Source organism: Equus caballus, chromosome 28 (assembly GCF_041296265.1).
Source record: "Equus caballus isolate H_3958 breed thoroughbred chromosome 28, TB-T2T, whole genome shotgun sequence".
NCBI classification, from domain to species: Eukaryota; Metazoa; Chordata; class Mammalia; order Perissodactyla; family Equidae; genus Equus; species Equus caballus.
Genome location: NC_091711.1, coordinates 6,656,139 through 6,674,250, shown reverse-complemented (window position 1 = coordinate 6,674,250; position 18,112 = coordinate 6,656,139). Strand labels below are relative to the sequence as shown.

At 37.7% G+C, this 18,112-nt stretch overlaps 1 protein-coding gene across 4 annotated transcripts in view; it reads right to left on the bottom strand.

Moving 5' to 3' along the window:
• The window catches only part of TRHDE (thyrotropin releasing hormone degrading enzyme), a 361,531-nt gene that overhangs the window by 36,433 nt on the left and 306,986 nt on the right, over nucleotides 1-18,112 (bottom strand). The window lies entirely within an intron of this gene.

The following is an 18,112-nucleotide window of genomic DNA, read 5'->3' as shown; positions in this document are numbered from 1 at the left end:
AAATCAAATTTCGGTTTCTCAATGCATTCTCTTTCCTTTTTATGTAGCTCTGTGTAATGATATTTAACACAAATTGTTTTCAAAAGGATGAATGTGGCAACTTACAATTTTGACTGTATCTATGTTACATTATAATATAAGCATTTTTCAAACCTGCTTGTTTTAAGAAAAAAATTGTTTTCCATAAGACTTATGAAAGTCAAAGTTAAATTTAATACAGTCCAAATTACAAAAATTTTAGAATAGACTCTTCCCATTTATTATTTTCCCTTCAAAATACATGCCATGTCATCTTGGTGATCAGTGTCAGATTCTTTGGAAAATATGAAACTGCAGTTTTTTAAAATTATCTGAATACATTTTGCCAATATTTAAAAGAGGGTATAGCCAAAAAAGGAGCCAAAAGAAGTGTGTAGCTCTACTCTCCGGTAGATTGCACACAAAATCCTTGCAAATCAAAGCAATATAGATGACAATCCACAGTGCTTAAAAGACAGTCTTAGCCTGATATTCCTGATGCAAAGACACAACGCCACTATGTATTTTGCTGGATTTTTTTTACATAGCGGTCAACTGAATTCAGGCTTTTAACACAGGGAACATGTAAATATGAAAGCAATGGAAGCCTGGTCATCTCCTTTGTCTACACCTCACACCACCGCTCCTTTGTACCCTCCCGAAGCCAGGTGGACTTCCTGTTTGTGCTTCTTGGAAAGCAGGCAGGAGGGAGCAAAGCCTTTTCTCATCTTCACTTAAAATACGTTTGCCAGATTATTCAGTCCTTACTCAGTGCGATAAGCAAAAATTACTCCACAGATGAATATTAATTTGGAGCTGTGTTTATAATATTCATAATAAAAACCAATTCTGAAGATTGTGCTTCAGGTTTCTTTGAATTAAAAAAAGAATGTGTGTCACTCTAATGAATTTGCTTCTCTCGTGGCATAAGATCAACCACAGCTAACGTCTGACATAAATGAGAATGGTGCAAATAACCCCACATTTCCCCATAATTTCAAAGTTTCTTAAAGTTTGTATGATTTAGACTACATCCACATTTCTGCCACTTTTCTTGTACAGTTTCCACTCATACATCCTTGCAGAACTGGCGTGAATTCAGGCGATCACAATAACAATTCAATAAGAAGCTGTATCTTTTGTGCTAGTGTAGCATCTCAATAATAGTGTTAAATTGTGTTTTTAAGGGTTTGTTATCTACTGAAAAAGCAATATTCTTTTATAAAAAGGATGATTTGCTTTTTTTCCTTAAAATAGACATAACTTCCAATATTTCAGATTTTATAATTTTTTTCCCCTGACATTTAATTTTAAATATTAATTAGCATGGGGATCAAAAATTTGCCTCCTCTACAATTGCATAATGCACATGCCATTTTAGAGTTTTAGAAGTGAAGAAAATTTATCTAGAAACCATTATTCTTTTGTTGAATAAATAATAAAAATAATGCATTAAATAAAAAACCTTTAGTAAGTAGCTAATTTTGGAAAACCTGGAAAGGTGTTTGGGTCTATTTTCTCACAGATTTAAACATACTAGCCTTATGTCAGCTACAATTTATTGTGTTTTACTTCGTCTTCTACAAATGGGTGTACACTACTCAATGGCTTATGCTTTGTGCCGATGTGACCACAGATAAAGAAAATGACAAACGATCTTATGAAAAAAGACTAGGACTTGAGATAGAGTCGGAAACGAGAACGGGCCTGGAACCACTAACACGCTGGACGGTTAGACAACTTCATCTTCCTAAGCCTCATGTTCTTTAGCTGTGGGATTAGAGGGTTGAACTGGGAGATAGCTTTTTAGCTCCCAAAACTTTTTATTCTAAACTATTTATCCACATTTTAACCTACTGAAAAATTATTACAATAATATGGGCATAATTTATTTGTTTAAAATTTTGGAAAAATACTTTGTAATTTTATAGTCCCCGTTCTCCATTGTTTTAACATGTCCAAGTCTAAAAGGCAAGGCTTGGATCTAGGCTCTATAAGACATTTGACAGACTGCAAAGAAAATAAAAGCACAGCAAGCCTGAGAGAAGTTCCAAATAATGACAAGGCAAGTAAAGAATTCATTAGAGAAATGCAGCAAGTTCTGTTTTGAGTCCATATGGCAAAATTTGCTAACTGCTCACCAAAATTCATGCTCTTCTCTAATTCCTAGGATACAATGGAATTCCCACTTCCTTGGTTGTTAGGTGTGGTCATGTGACTAAGATCTAGCCAATAGGATATGAATGTCCTCACTACCAGAGTTAGCCCACAGACATCTCCCATGTGCTCCGCCACGCTCTTTTTCCCTGAATTGAATCTTTCAGGGTGACACTGGAACTCTTATATTGAATACGTCAGAAACCCACCCGGGTTTCCAGATGACTGCATGCCCAAGTACCAGTTCTCACACCCAGTTCCAGCATGTGAGCAGTAAACACACTTCTACTGTGTTTAATCCACAGACATGTTTGGGTCTATTTTCTAAAGCAGTTAACCTTCTCTGATGCAGTTCTCAAAAAGAATAAGAGACAGATTGCACTCAAATTGCCCTCATTTTGCATTGTTACAAACATAGGTAATCATGTACTACATAATTCAATATTCTTGCATTTAGTCTACTAGATCAAAATATGTAGCTATTCTCAATTGGACAAGAGGATGATCAGCTTCTTTACAAAATTAAGAGTTATAAGAGATAATGTTGGTGAATAATTACCTAGTTTAGACACGTGTTTGTGTAACTGGCGGGTAACGATATCTGTGATTACTACCACTGATAACGCAATCAATACAGGGCAAGTATGTGGAATCCAGTGAAGGGAACACAACATTAGCTCAGAGTCATCAGCCCAGTAGGGAGCACACTTACGGTCCTGATGCAGAAATAGTTTCCCTAAATTTGTATCATCACAGGGAAATGTTGCTAACAAAATGGGAGGGAAACTAACAAATTTAAAGAATATTTCATGTATAACTAAGTCTTTTATTAATATTTTAGGAAGAAGTTATAGATGATATCTTCTCTACTATTGAGGTGGGGGTTGGCATAAAAAATGATTTTGGAATCAAAGAAAAGACAATGAGGAAGAGGGACAAATGAGGAAAGTTAAAGAAATAGACAAAGATTGCCCGTATGCAGCTATACAGTTCCTCCCACCTCCCCCCAAACACACACATACCCTGTCCTCCTCCTCCTCCAATTTACTGGAGTTTGCAGTAAAATACGTCTTTAGGCATACAAGAGAATTTTTTTAATAAGAAGAACATTAAAACAAGACTATATTAGCTGATGTTGAAATGTGCTGATCTTAGCTGGCTCTGTTTTCACCTAAGATCCAAAACCACTTTTGAAAACCTGTTCTGAATCCCTGTGAAGGTTAACTCTTGAATCTACTAAGATGGATAGCTTGTACACAAATAACCTATTTTACTGTGAGTTTTCTTTAAAAGTAATGGTTTCTGAGTGCTTGAAACTTAGGAAAAAATAAAAAGCACAATCCTCAGACTCTTCAGAGCATCATACTACGATTTTCATTAATTAAATATTCACTTAAAATAATAAATAGCCTACTACGTATTCACAATAGATGCAGAAGGTGCAACCCCGTCCTTGAGCACACAGACTTTTAAAGCAATTGCTGAAATGCTTAATTAAAAAGTTTACTATTGTATCTATTATTCTTTGTTATCCCTTATCAAAAGACCTCAGGTGCTCTTTGAGGGAAGATCTTATGACAGAAACTGGAAACTCCACTACTCCTTGAAGCAGAATAAAAAGGGAATCCATGGGGGAGGCGTCTCTGTCCACCAATGGTCCATTTGGACAGTTCCCAGAGAAAGTGAAGCTATGACTCAGGCACTGACGAGTGGCTGTCTGCAGAAGTGCACCGCGAGTTACTTATTTGTAGCTCCACACAAGGAGGAGGGTGAAAAGTCTCACAATGAGGAGTGCCAGCCCCTCCTCCTCCTGCTCCTTCTCTTCCAGAAGCCTTCTCCCAAAACTGACTTAGGCACCTCTTTTCTGGGCTCACATAACACCCAGACAACACCTCTATTCACAATAGTTATCATGCTATTAATCATAAATGTATCATATTATCTTTTCCACTCAGTGGACTTAGATCTTCAAGGAACTGAAGGAGGCTTTATCCATCTTTTTATCCCCATGGCCTAATGTGGAATCTAGTACAAAATAGGTACTCAATAAATATTCCTTAAACTAAATTAAATTACAGCAATAATGTCATAGTTCTTAAAAATAGGAGCACTTCACAAGTATATTAAAACTTAAAACCATAATATTTTAAATAACGCATTTTTAAAGTTAAAAGATCCAGCAGGATGGGAAAATTCTATTAGGATGATATTTATAGTGTTTTTGCTCATCTTGCTCCTTAATGGGACACATGAGAAATGATAAGAGGATCATTGCTATCTAGCCAATAGCTTTGAATAGGCTAGTCTATACCAAAATAAAATAGCTCTGTAGCCAGTGAGAAAGCAGAGGCATTATATAAACATCTCTGTTCTGTTTTCTGTGGTTAGCAAATCACTTGCCTACTCTCCTAGAAGCAATAGTGTTATTTTATACCATGCAATTCAATAAATCGATGGAGGGGTTGGAAAGCTCTTTCTCCTAGTCAGTAAATTGACCAGGTGAACGATACGACCTCTGAAGGCCCTTCTCCAGTAAACACCTGATAATTAAAAATAAAACAACCAGAAATGATTTTTTGCAACTCATATAAGTCCCACCACCACCAACACAACCAGCCTTTCCTCTCCACACCCACTCATTTCTTTATTTCCAAACATAATCTCCCAAGAAATCAGCCATCATCTTAACAAAGAGGGTCCTCTGGGCACTCAGTGATGTTAAGAAGCAGAGTCAATGTTTGGCCATTAATTGGAAGAGTTAATAGATATTAGCCATTTGCCCAAAAAAGGAAAAAGTCCTTAGCTGTATGGCCAAAGTTAATTTTTTTCTTTTTAAAAACTACCAACTTAATTAAATTAAGCTATCGTAGATTGAGAAATTTACTGTATACCAGCTATGGTGTTACGGAAGGATGGTCCAAGTTTGTTTCAGTTGCTATCCTTAAAAACTGCAAGATCAGTACTATTATGCCCATTTGTTTAGATAAAGAAGCTAAAGTTTACAGTAAATCAGCACCTTGCCCAGCTCACTCGGTTACTAACTGACAGAGCTGGAGGTCAAAGCCAGGACTGACAAGAAAGCTCCCACTGGTTCCACCACATGAGGCTGCCTCCCAAAACACCACTTTGAATTAAGGTTAAATGCTTTCTTTCTCCCTCCCTCTAATGTCTGTCTACAGGTCATTATCATAGCACTCCTCACACTAAACCTAAAACACAAATGAATACATAATGTAACCCCAGATGCTATGAAGGAAAGGAAGCAATGTCAGGGACAGGAGAATTAGGGGGGCAGTTTAGTGAGGGTCCTCAGAGAAGGACTCTCTGATGATACCTGCAGGAAGTGGGAGAACAGGCTGAGTAAATCTGCGGGGAGGGGAATTCTGACTGACTGAGGAAATAGCGAGTTCAAAGGTCCTGAGGCAGGAACAAATGTAGGACGTTGGAAGAATAACAAAAGGCCTTCGTGGCTGGAGTGGAGTAAGCTGGGGATGAAGAGCAGGGTATGAAGTTGCAGGGGTTTCTGGCGCTAGATCATGAAGGACCTTAAATAATAAGCGCTGAGAGTGTTTTCTATGGTGATGAAGCCACTGCAAGTTTCTGAGCTGGGCTTGAGGTGAATAATCCTCTACTAGGTTGGCTCTGCCTGCTGTGGAGAGCAAACTCAAATGTGCGCGTGGTCTTCCAAGACAAGCATGGAGTGCAACATGCCCTCCTAGTTGGCCCTCTCTCTCACTATGTGGACCACGCTTATGAGAAAAATGCATCCCTGGTGAGAGAAGCTGATGGCAGGAAAGCAGACAGCATAATGTTTGAGATAGGCTATGCATTAGATCTGTTTTAGAAACAGTTTTTCATACAGGCACCAGAAAAAAAATATTCCAGGGCTGGCCCCGTGGCCGAGTGGTTAAGTTCCCGTGCTCTGCTACAGTGGCCCAGGGTTTCGCCGGTTCGGATCCTGGGCATGGACATGGCACCGCTCATCAGGCCACGTTGAGGCGGCGTCCCACGTACTACAACTAGAAGGACCCACAACTAGAACACACAGCTATATACTGGGGGGATTTGGGGAGATAATGCAGAAATAAAAAAAAATAAGATTGGCAACAGTTGTTAGCTCAGGTGCCAATCTTAAAAAAAAATAATTCCAAAAGCTTATCTATGCATTATTTATTGTTGATCAATTGCTGAAAAACAGCATCAGATGATCTGGGGAAGGTCACTGAGAAATCATTTAAGCAATGAAAACACTTTAAAAGAATATATACTTTATATACAAGAAGCAGTATATTCCACTTTGGGTTATTTAGCAGAGTTATTCCAGAATTTAAATACACAAAATAGCCTGAGAGACCACCAGGAAAATTATCCACATAGCTTATGATTTCCACGGAAAATGCAATGCTGAAATTTGATACGGGGTTCTGCTTACCGGGCAGTGAAATCTTCCTGTGCTCTCCAGAGCACGTAAGAGTAAAAAGAATAAAAACATTCCAGCAGGATTTTGCAGAGTTTGAGTTTACTGACATCAGGATATCAAATCATTAGCCTAGAAGTCCATAAATCTGTGAAGCTTTTAACTTCCTATTTGGCTGCTTTTTAGAGAAATGTGTGAATAATAGGAAACTAGAAAAGATAAAAACATCACTCAAACCAAACCACTTACAAATAACTGAGTATATCTCCTCTTTAATATTTATGTCAGAAGTTTTGCTTTTTATATAGATTTTATTATACTGTACATAAAAGTTTGTATGTTTAACTTATTAGATAATTTTCCATGTTACAGAATTAGGAATTCCTCATAAATATCTTTGCATTAGTTCTAGCAATATTCTCTTGGGAAGATAAGTGGAGTTTACTGTCGCTATTTTGGGTACATACATTTTTCACATCACAAGTAACAGAGCTATGAATATCTTTGTGTACAAGGCTTTTATGTGTTCTGAATGATTTTCCTTGGATAGAATAACAAGATTAGAATTATCATGCTAAAAGTTATAACACATTTTGCTCTTGGCAAATCTGAGTTCATATTTTCAGGCTTTGTCAGTGAACGACTGATCTCAGACAAAGGAAAGAGGCAAACACTCACTGTGGCGGCCAGGTGCTGACTCAGCGCTCCCTGGGTGCCAGATGCTGACTCAGCGCTCGCTGGGTGCCAGCACCGGACGGACATACATCACATTGTTAGATCCTCGCAACAGTCTTGTGAGGTGAGCAATTTCTATCCCCATTTTACAGATCAAAACTGAGGCTCAAAAACTCACCTAACCTCTCCAGGGTCATACTGAAAATACAGGTGGCACTGGTATTTGAGCCCAGTCTTCCTGCACCAAGCCTGTGACATTCTCACCACTATTCCAAAAGAGCCTGGCAAGTAATTTTGTACTTCCTCTCTCATCTTCTAGGAAAAGAAAACACTGAGGAGAGGAATCTGGGGCATATCAAGTGGGAGTAATCAACAGAGGCCTTATGAGGGAAACATAATGCTATAGAACACATCATGCGGAAGGAGAGTGGTTTGGTCCATGGTTGTCTTTGAAATGGGGGGCTTAGCGGACTCAGTGTAGACACAGCTTTTAGACTGGTCATTTGGGGCCACTTCTAACAAAACCACTTTCTTCAGCACCTTCCCCCATTCCTTTGGGTTCCTTCAGTACCGCCCCTAAAGTCCACAAGTCAAGGAACACCCTCAGGCAGACTCTGGCCCGGAGAGACTGCCTCCAGTTAGCAGCAATATGCCTACCATGAAGTGCATGCATTACAACACCACTTTGCTTTCCGAATTACTGTCGACACAGGTAAAAACAACAGGTAGAGTACTAGGATGTGGTTTAAAAAAAGAGAGAGAGGTAACAGTTAAAATTATGACCTTTTATTTAAATAAGAGGAAATGCTTCAAACAACAGAAGATATTTCCCATCTCAAGGTGTTATAGGAAAGGGAAGAATTAAGGCTAGGGAGAGTTCTTTACTCAGACTGAGAGGGGAAGGATGAGGGACTCGAGCGACAGCACACAGGGCTTGGGGAAATCGCTTCCTGGACATAAGTCTCGGGCAGCCTCCTGGGCCTGGACAGTCCACCTCAACTAAAAATCTCACCCAGAAACCTCAAAGAAAGCCAATCCCACCCCCACTTTATCCACAGAGGCATGGCTACCTACTTGCACCCAGGATAATTCTCTGCGTAATTTTCTAAATATACAGCTAAGGTCTGGATTTTACACTGATACAAAAGTTCATAATTAATAAGGAAGATGCAGTCAAAAAGTGGTTGAATTTTTGAGAAAAAAACACTGCAGAGAGTGTAATCTAGCCATGCAAAAGAGAATGATGAGTCAGTTGGAAGGGTTTTAGAAGAGCCACCAAAAATGATCGAGGGACTCTAACGAGCAGAGCAACAGCCCCCGTTTAATCTGGGCTCTGCAGCCCACGGGAAGCAGTGCCCAGCCAAAGTCATAACATTCTGAGTATCAACGGGAACGAAAACTGCAATGGGTATAAGTTTATCAAACATGCTTAAATCCGTCGGTCAAGATGACACTTAACTAAAAACAAACAAAACAAAATAATCGGTCTCTATGAAGCATGCTTGAGAACCGGCTCATTATTTTTGAAACTGAAGAACACGGGGAAACAATCAAGCATGAATCCTGCCTTTCCTTAAAAACTGTATCACTGGATCACCAAACAGCAAATGAGAGCAAGCTTCTCTTTAAAGATCTATTCCTTTTATAAACAGAAAAGGAATGGATGAATTGCCATCTTGCAACTTCTAATGAATTAACAGATTTAGGCATTGAACAGCAATAGGTGCAAATATCATACAAAGACAGACAGCTATTTATTTTACGTGTTCAGATAGTGTCAACTCTGAAGTAAACTTGCTAAAAATTTAAACCATAATGGCTCGAACCTCTAGATTTGATCTTCGATTTACAGGTGATAGAAAGTACAGAGGAACATGTAAGAGTGCAGAGGGGACGCTATCGCAAAACCAGAAACAATGTTGGACAAACAACTTCATTCTTCACCAAATAATTTGGAAAGAAATTTTTTTAAAAAGTGAAGGGGGAAAGCAATAGCTTAGGAGAGATCAAAAAGACATATCAACCAATCGTAAAGCAGCAATATCATTTGGATCCTAATTCAAAAAACTATTTTAAAAACAGGGTGTTTATGAAACATTTGGAAATTTGAACATTTCTTGGATATTTGATATTATTGAGGGAATGTGAATTTTGGTCATTGTGCTTAATAATGTCTTTTTTTTATACATATATAGTAAAAATTATTTTAATGAAATGATTGATGTCTGGAATTCACTTCAAAAAAGTACAAGAGCTTAGAGGAAATAAGACTGATAGGTTAATAATTGTTGACATAGAGCAATGGATACTGGCATGGTTCTGACATTTTTTGTATGTATTTCAAGTTCTTCATAGTAAATAGTTTAAAAACTAAAGCAGAGACTAAGTTAAGTCTCATTTATCTGTGTATTCCTAGTGTGCATGATGAAGCCTTTGTATTGTATATGCTTAAAAGTATTTGCTCAATAACTACCTTTCCAATCTCGATTTCTTTCTTTACAAAATGGAAGAAATGGTATTACCTCTCAGGGTCATTGTGAGGGTTAAAAGACAAGAAATGGAAGAGGATTTTGTAAACTGTGAAGTGCCGCATAAATGTGGAGAGCCTTCAAGCTACAGAACCAGAACTAGAATTCAGCAACCACATGATCTGCATTTGCATTCTGACCTTGATTTGTTCCTTACACTGAGCTACTAGACTCATGGACAGATCCCAGCACATTCATTTTCCCCTTAGGGACAAAGTACCAAATGGCAGTGTAATTGCCAAGGGAAAATTATTACTCTCTTCTGAATTATTTCCATCATAAATCCAAAGCCAGTCAAACAGGCTCTGTCACAAAAACAACAGGGTTGCTGTACAGTGATGTAGGGATACAGAGAATCCCACATACAAGTGCCCCATAAATCCCCATGTATCGCAACCCTCCAAAGTCATTCTGAACCATGTGTTTAAATCAGGAGAGGGACGCCAGGCTGAAGCATGTTGGTCAGCACTGCGGAAACAGTGAGAATGCCATGATTTATTTATTCAGCTATCAGTTAGAGAAACATCCCATCATCTGTCTTATGTAGATTGTGCATCATGTGACATTTTGTTTGTTTGTCTTTACACATTTTCTATTGCATCAAAGGAAAAGTCTTTCTCATTTAGTGATGATAACAATCATCCATGTTTCTCTTAAATTCAATCATAGCTGCTATTGGCACGTCAAAGAAACGATTTCAAGCAGCAACAGCGAACGATAGAAAATGGAGAGGGAAGGACACACCTTCTCTGTGTTTCTCCTTCTCTAATCTTAGTGAAATATTCATCTTTACTTACGGAGAAATGAAATATCTAATCTAATTCTTTATGATTTAAAGTGATATTTTCCTGCCTCTCAGAATATTATACTGTATGCCAAATGAGAGTTAAAAGCTACTCAATGCCATTACAGATGAAATGTGGAGGTAAGAGTACTTTTTGTTACTGATGAGATAGAAAAAGGTCTTCAGCTATATAAGTCATTGCATAGAGAAAAGATCAGAATCGGGAAAAGACAGCTGTGCCACTGGGAATCCCCTTTGGGGAAGCAGGCACATCAGTAGACTCTGACACTTCCTTCTCCCTCAGAAGGATGCTAGATGATAACCTCCAGAAACAAAGAACACAGCTCATCACACGGCTGAGCCACAAAGAGCATATAGTAAATGGGCGCGTCTTAAGAGAGTAGAGAAAGTAAAGTCATGATGCCATCAACTTGTCTGAGAATTTATACCTGCAAAGAGTTGTGAATTTACTCGAGAACACTTCCAATTCTTAGAATTAAAATACATGGAAATCTTTTTTAAATTAGCTAACAACCATATATTATAATTACAGATAACTTCTGTCCTTTGGGACACTACCTTGTAGACAATTTATAAAACCTCCAGGGACAGAGTTTTGGGTGGTAAGTAACTTCCTCTAACAGCTACACAGCTCTCATCTCTCTGTTTTAGCTTCAACTCCCATTGTCACAAAATTCTGAAGATATACTATTTATACACAAATATTTAATTAATCTTGGATCCCCTTCTCAGAAATATTTTTTTAAATTTTCTTTAATACTGATAAACTTAGCAGAAGTAATGATAGTGATGTTTTAAGTCTGCCATGATGATTAACAATCAGAGGACGTTAATGATATAGATCTACTGTGTTCTAACAACGACACTCATTAATTTTAATAACAGTCCTTTAGTAAGTCCTCGCTAAGGGTCTGTTAATTTACCCTCATTACCACTTGCAGGAAATGAGTTTTTAAAGTTGAAGCATCAATTAAAATACAAAAGAATAACAAAAAATGCACCAGTTAATTCAAAATAAGGATACCTATTTATATTATTTTAAAATAGTGTAAAAATAAAATATGTCTCCTTTTTGCAAGAATCATATGTTTAAAATGTTTTGTATTTGGTTGAAATGACCACATGTAGTTCAACAATATTATCAAAATTGAAAGTGATATAAAGTTGTAAAAATTAGAAATTTCTCTCCAGAAAGAGAACAACTTCTATGAGAAGAAAATGCTAAAATCTTAACTTAATAAAAGTCACTATCATTATTATTTAATGTATAATTCTAGTACAACAATAATTTTCACAAGAATCATAAATTTAAAAATTATTTATTAAAAAGTATTAAAAAGTAGAAATTTAGGAGAAAAATGACAAAGTGACAAAATTTTTTATAGAGTTTTAGAAAAATGACAGAAAACTGGGACACTCCGTGTGACTAAAATACTCTTAAAAAAGTTATACTTGCTACTCTTTTCTTTAAAAAGGGACTTCACCTCAGTTAGGTTAAAATATCTTAAAAGATATTTTTTCCTGTGGATTTGCCCACTGTGAAGTCTGTATCCGCTGAGTCTCTGATAAGGAAGGTGAGGGATCGTCGGGCTGACACTTTCTACTAAATCTGGGGTCCCCTCTGTATTTTCACTTGTTGAATTATTTCTAAATTTTCTTGGTTTAAAGATTTGCCTTCTATTTGTAAGCTTGACTTCCTTGTTTCTTCATCCTTGGTTCCACATGCACGTGGATTCAAGACTCACCATCCTTCCTTCGGAGTCAAAGAGTAACCGGGCTACATAGAAGACCTTGTGTTCTGTCCACGGGAACATTGTTTGCTTATAGAGATCTGAGCCAGTCTGAATTTTCTACTTTCTGGGTAATTTCTTTTGTTTAATTTTTAAAGCCTAGGCTATTCATCAAGATATGTCTCAATGTTAATCCCTCTGGGTAAGTTTTTTCCTGAAACATAGGGTGCCCTTTCAATCTTCATATTCATATCTTTATTGTAAGAAAGTTTACTCATCCTATGTCTTCAAACTGATTTTCATTTGCTTTTTTTTCATAAATATGAAGTGCACACACACGTACATACATACACCAACACACAAACACACTGGATGTCTCTTGTTTACATTATGATTTTCATTGTTTTTTCCAATTCATTTATCTCAACTATCTCAAGTTTATACTCCATGTCTTTGAGCATGTTTTCCCCTGTGTCTATGAATATTACTGCTTCTAATATAGCTTTCTTTTCCTGTAGTGCTTGACCACTTTCATTCTTTTTGTTGCCTTATCTCTTTTTTACTTTTTTGCATATTTTCTTCAAACTCTTGCCTCAAAAGAAACCATATTTCTTTGTTTTAATTCTTTCAAATCACATACAGGAGAATAGTTGAATTTTTTGCTTGATGTTACAGTTCTTCTGTTGTTATTATGATTCTTAACTATTTTTCTTATCGTATCTTTCCATAGTTCTACGGCTGGTTTACGTTTGAATGCATTCATATTTGAAGGGGGTAGTCCTACCCAGTAGCAATAGCTGCTGATGGATTGTGGCTAAAAAAGCAATCATGGTGAATACATTGGAGCAGTAGTAGTTTATATTTAGGGTTGTTATATCAGACTTGATTCTAATCAAATCAGTGGTTCCATCTGTTTTGGGGCACATTTCTGCTCCATAGTCCCATTTCAGAATATGCTGGAGAGCTGTGTGATTCCGAGTTCAACCTTGTATATTGCAGGTTCTTGTTGTGGTGATTTAGCATTTAATTGTTTCTCTCCAGCTGTCTCAATTAAGGGTTGCCAAGCCAATTGCCATACATATTTCTTCATCACCCCACCATTTCTGCCCCCTGCTTCCTGCAAAAACAGGGAGTTTGCATGTCTTCTCTTTCAGGCCTGCAGCTGTTTCCTGCTTTTCCATGTAGAGAAAGATTCAGCTGTGTAACCCATCCTGCCTGCAGAGCTCATTATTCAAAACAAGGCAGTCCTGTCATGCATGTAGGTTCCAGGTTTACAGATTTCTGTGTCCTACAAAGGATCTGTAAATACTTTCAGCTATTTTCAGAATATTTTTGTATTTGGGTCCATAATTCATTGTATTTATCATTCATTATTTTTCTTTTCTTTTCTTTCTTTCTTTTCTTTTGGTTATTAGCAGTTGGTGTCGGGGAAGCAGGGAAGTAGAAATATATATATATATTCCATTTCCTTCAACTGAATAGCCTTAAAAAGCAAAGCAGAATAAATAAACAAAAAATGGTCCTGCTGATACGGGTCCTGAGAAGACTGTGTTGAAAGTGGTGCTCTCATGCACTCTGGTAGCACATTCAATCCGAATCTGTGGCATAATCAGCTTGCTCTTGACTAAATCCCCCCTTTTTTTTTTTATCCAGAGGACACAACCAGACTTCTTTTACCTGATCCCTCAAAATTAGATCTTACCACGTAATTGATTTCTACCCAAGAAAAGTGGGCAGAAGTGATGCAAGCCTTTTCCTGACTGGTGTATTAAAGCCTATCATGTGCTTCTCCATGCCTGTGCCCTTCTGTGTTGCTGGAATGGAGACAACCCCAAGTTCATCTAGGGGCCACTCATTAAAGATAACCACCCTGGGTCTTTGAGGAGGTCTACTTGATAGTGAAATTTTTCAAATAGAAATATAACTCAAGGGAAGAACCTAGGGTCTGACTGTCCTGTTGAAGGCTGATGAACTCAACATAATCCCCAATATGTCAAAGAAATAAAGAGGGGCCGGCTCCATGGCCGAGTGGTTAATTTCACGCGCTCTGCTGCGGCGGCCCAGGGTTCGGATCCTGGGCGCGGACATGGCACCGCTCGTCAGGCCACGTTGAGGCGGCGTCCCACATCCCACAACTAGAGGGATGTGCAGCTAGGATATACAGCTGTGTACAGGGGGCATTTGGGGAGATAAAGCAGAGAAGGAAAAAAGAGATTGGCAACAGTTGTTAGCCCAGGTGCCAATCTTTGAAAAAGCAAAAAAAAAAAAGGAAGATTGGCAACAGTTGTTAGCCCAGGTGCCAATCTTTAAAAAAAAAAAAGCTCAAGGAAAAAAATAATAAAAAAAGAAATAAAGAGAATCTGAGAGCCAAGTCTCTAAAATCATAGTAGGAGTGGGTCCTCACACATGAAATTTCCTGGAATAAAATAGAAAGCCTACTAAGTTTTTAAGAGAGTTCTGCTACCAAAGATGCTATAACCTTAAACTGAAAGAAAGTGTAACTGTTTAAGACTTGAAACAACCCTTATGTACTCAACCTTTTATGGGCAGGAAGTAGGATGACAAAGCGGCATGGCGCCCAAGGAAGATGTATGCCCAACCCTCGCCTCACATTTGTCCATGGGGGATGATGGAAAGGAAGAGTCTCTCAAAGGGCGGATCCAGAGAATATTAAGAAAAACCGGTGCTGGCCTGGTGGCGCAGCAATTAAGTTCTCACGCGCTGTTTCAGCAGCCCAGAGTTCATGGTTCGCATCCCGGGTGCAGACCTACGCACTGCTTGGCAAGCCATGCTGTGGCAGGTGTCCCACGTATAAAGTAGAGGAAGATGGGTGTGGATGTTAGCTCAGGGCAAGTCTTCCTCAGCAAAAAAAGAGGAGGATTGGCAGTAGATGTTAGCTCTAGGGCTAATCTTCCTCAAAAAAAAAAGAAAAAGAAAAACTGACCAGGAAGATATGCTCAAAAAGTAAAACCAGAATTTAATCAAGAAACTTAGTTCATCCTGAGGAATCCTTCACAATGGCTACTGTGTCTTCCACTTGTCCCTGTCTTGATTTGCAAGTTCTGTTGTATCCCCGCCCCACCATGGAGAATGGGCTGTGTGAGAGACAACCAGCCGACTAATTCCTGGGCGTCCAGACTTCATGTGCAGCGCTGTGCTCCACAGGAGACGCTGCACTTCAAGCTGGGACTGGGGTTTGTGTTCAAAAGATCAAACTTCAGAAGGTGTCATTTGAATTCCCTGCTTGCGGACCAAGAATATAAAACAAACATAAAGAAATCAGCATTTTATTTATTAAAAAGAAAAAATATATGGCAGTCCTATTTACTTTTTGTACTTTATCAAGGCAAAGTTTTCTTTGGAATTTCTAATATAAAGAAAGTAGTGTAGGAACTTAGCTAGAACATGTGGAAATCAAAAGTAGATAAAGACAAGGCTGATTCTCACTAAATATAGAGATATGATCACTGATGCTAAGCTCTAGTAATTAGTAAAAGTAATGAATAGATTTTTTTTCACTGCATGCTAGGAATCCATTTGTGGGGGAAAGAGTTGGTTAAGTATACTAATTTTGTTTGGATAATTAAATAGGTATTACTTGGTAACTTTCTGTGGTAAAAGGTGTTTTTAGGACTATTTTATTTGATAAAAAAGAATAGATTACAACAGTTTCTCTCTCCTTTTACCCCCTCAGTTACGGCATGTAGATTAGGAGAAATAGCACACTATTAGTTTTAAAGAAGTTTAACATATAATTTCTGTTTTAGATTATATATTTAAAAGTCTCACATAACTTATATTTAGAGTACACACAGGTACACACACACACACAGGCACACACTCACACACACACAGGCACACACACACAGGCACAACGCACACACACACACAACCCTCTCTTACTTTTCCTAATTAAAGTACAAATTGCTATTGACTCATAAATACAACATAAAAAGGACCACAAAAAATTGTTAACAGTCAAAAAGGAAAAGCATTCACCGTGTACTCTAAGCGTGGCTCCAAAAATAGGGAATTCCAGCGCTGTGTGGCCCAGCGAGGCTCAGGGCAGTGAGGCGCCTGCACTCCTGGTCCTCAGGAGGCTCCACGTAGCAGCGCACAACCCAGACACATCAGATTCTTCAGAGTGACAGAATTTTACTTTCCTAGAGTGCCATCTCATGAGTGATTTTATTCAGATAAATAGAGGTCAAAGCTGGGTCACATAAAAAGAGAGACTGGTCAGCAAAGGGAAGGCTTTTAAGTGACCTTTCTATGTGGGCAGGTTACTCTAACCAGGTGAAGATGAAATTTGGACGTCCTCTCTGTATCCAGAGATTGAGATCTAAGCATGCTTCTTAATCCAAAATTGAGAGCAGACTTTCATAATGGCAAGAAATTCCTTCTTTTCAAATTTAAGTTTCACAAAGATGCTATGATTCTGACTTCTTCATTCTGGTTTCTGCATGTTTTCCATCCCTACTACATGAATTTGCTGCAGTCACTTTATTTTGGGATCTTTGTGAAGATGATCCTGAAATACCATCCATGGATAAAATGCTTGGAATCTAGTACCAGGTAATTCTGGATGCAGGAGTCACTGTGTTATTTGTATGATGCTTCCTTCTTCCAGATATTTTTCAAAGATCGCCCTCCTTCTCAATCGCCCCCTCTTCCATGAAGCATGAGGAGGTTGTGAGTGCACCACTCAGAAGTCCTCACTCCTCCCTTTAAAACATAGTCTATATGTGCTTTTAAAGTCCCTAACATTTATATGAGACAAACACTAAGTACTTTACACCAATGCATTACATTAGATAAAATCTTACAATAGATAATTGTGAGATTACATTCTTTCCCTAAATTCTAAGGCATTTGAGGATATTCTATTAAATTTCATAGTTCATATGTTTAATATATTGTTACAGTAGATTCCTCATCAACATTATTTAATGAACAAATAAAATACATGTATTTCTAACAAGCGTTATCTGATGAATTTATTTTGTACATGAACGTTATTTTTAAAATGTTCCTTGCTCTCGACAACATAAGGCTGCCTTTATCCAGAGGTATTTGTTACCTCCTTTATCCGCTTAATTATCAAACCTACTAACTTTAATGTTAACATGCAACCTTCGTATTTAAAATTACGTGCTTATGTTGGAAGGATTCTTTTAGATTACATTGATATTTCTTGTCAAAAGAAAACTAAGAAAGAGTATACTACAGAGAAAGATGAATTAAGATGAAAACTGAGAGTCAACGACTTCATCAAAATGCACTCAGATTAAAACTTGGGTATACATTTATCCTTGGGGATATTGGTATACATTTCCAATAAAATTAATCCTAATAATTTGTTTTAAACTGAGATGAAACTAAGGAAAAAAATGGCATATCCTGGATTAACCGCTTTTCTAGCCCTAAAACCTCAGCTCGATATCATACGTCTCTTGAATGTCATGACTGAGATCTTGACCCGCTGTCAAACGGCATATAATAATGGAAAATACTGATTAAGCACCATCAGGCCTAGGACTATACAGAAAGTTTTAATTACGTGATCTCATTTGATATTCAAAATAAAACTCTGATGCAGATACTCTTTCATCCATATTTTGTAATTGGGGAAACTAAGGGTAGAAGTTAGTAACATGCTCAACGTTACATTTTCTGTTCGAGGCAGAACTAATATTCACATTTAATTCTAGAGTCAATGATCTTAACCACTATAATTCGCTAAACTAAAAAATTAGAAAAGAGGGAGCAATTAATGTTTTAA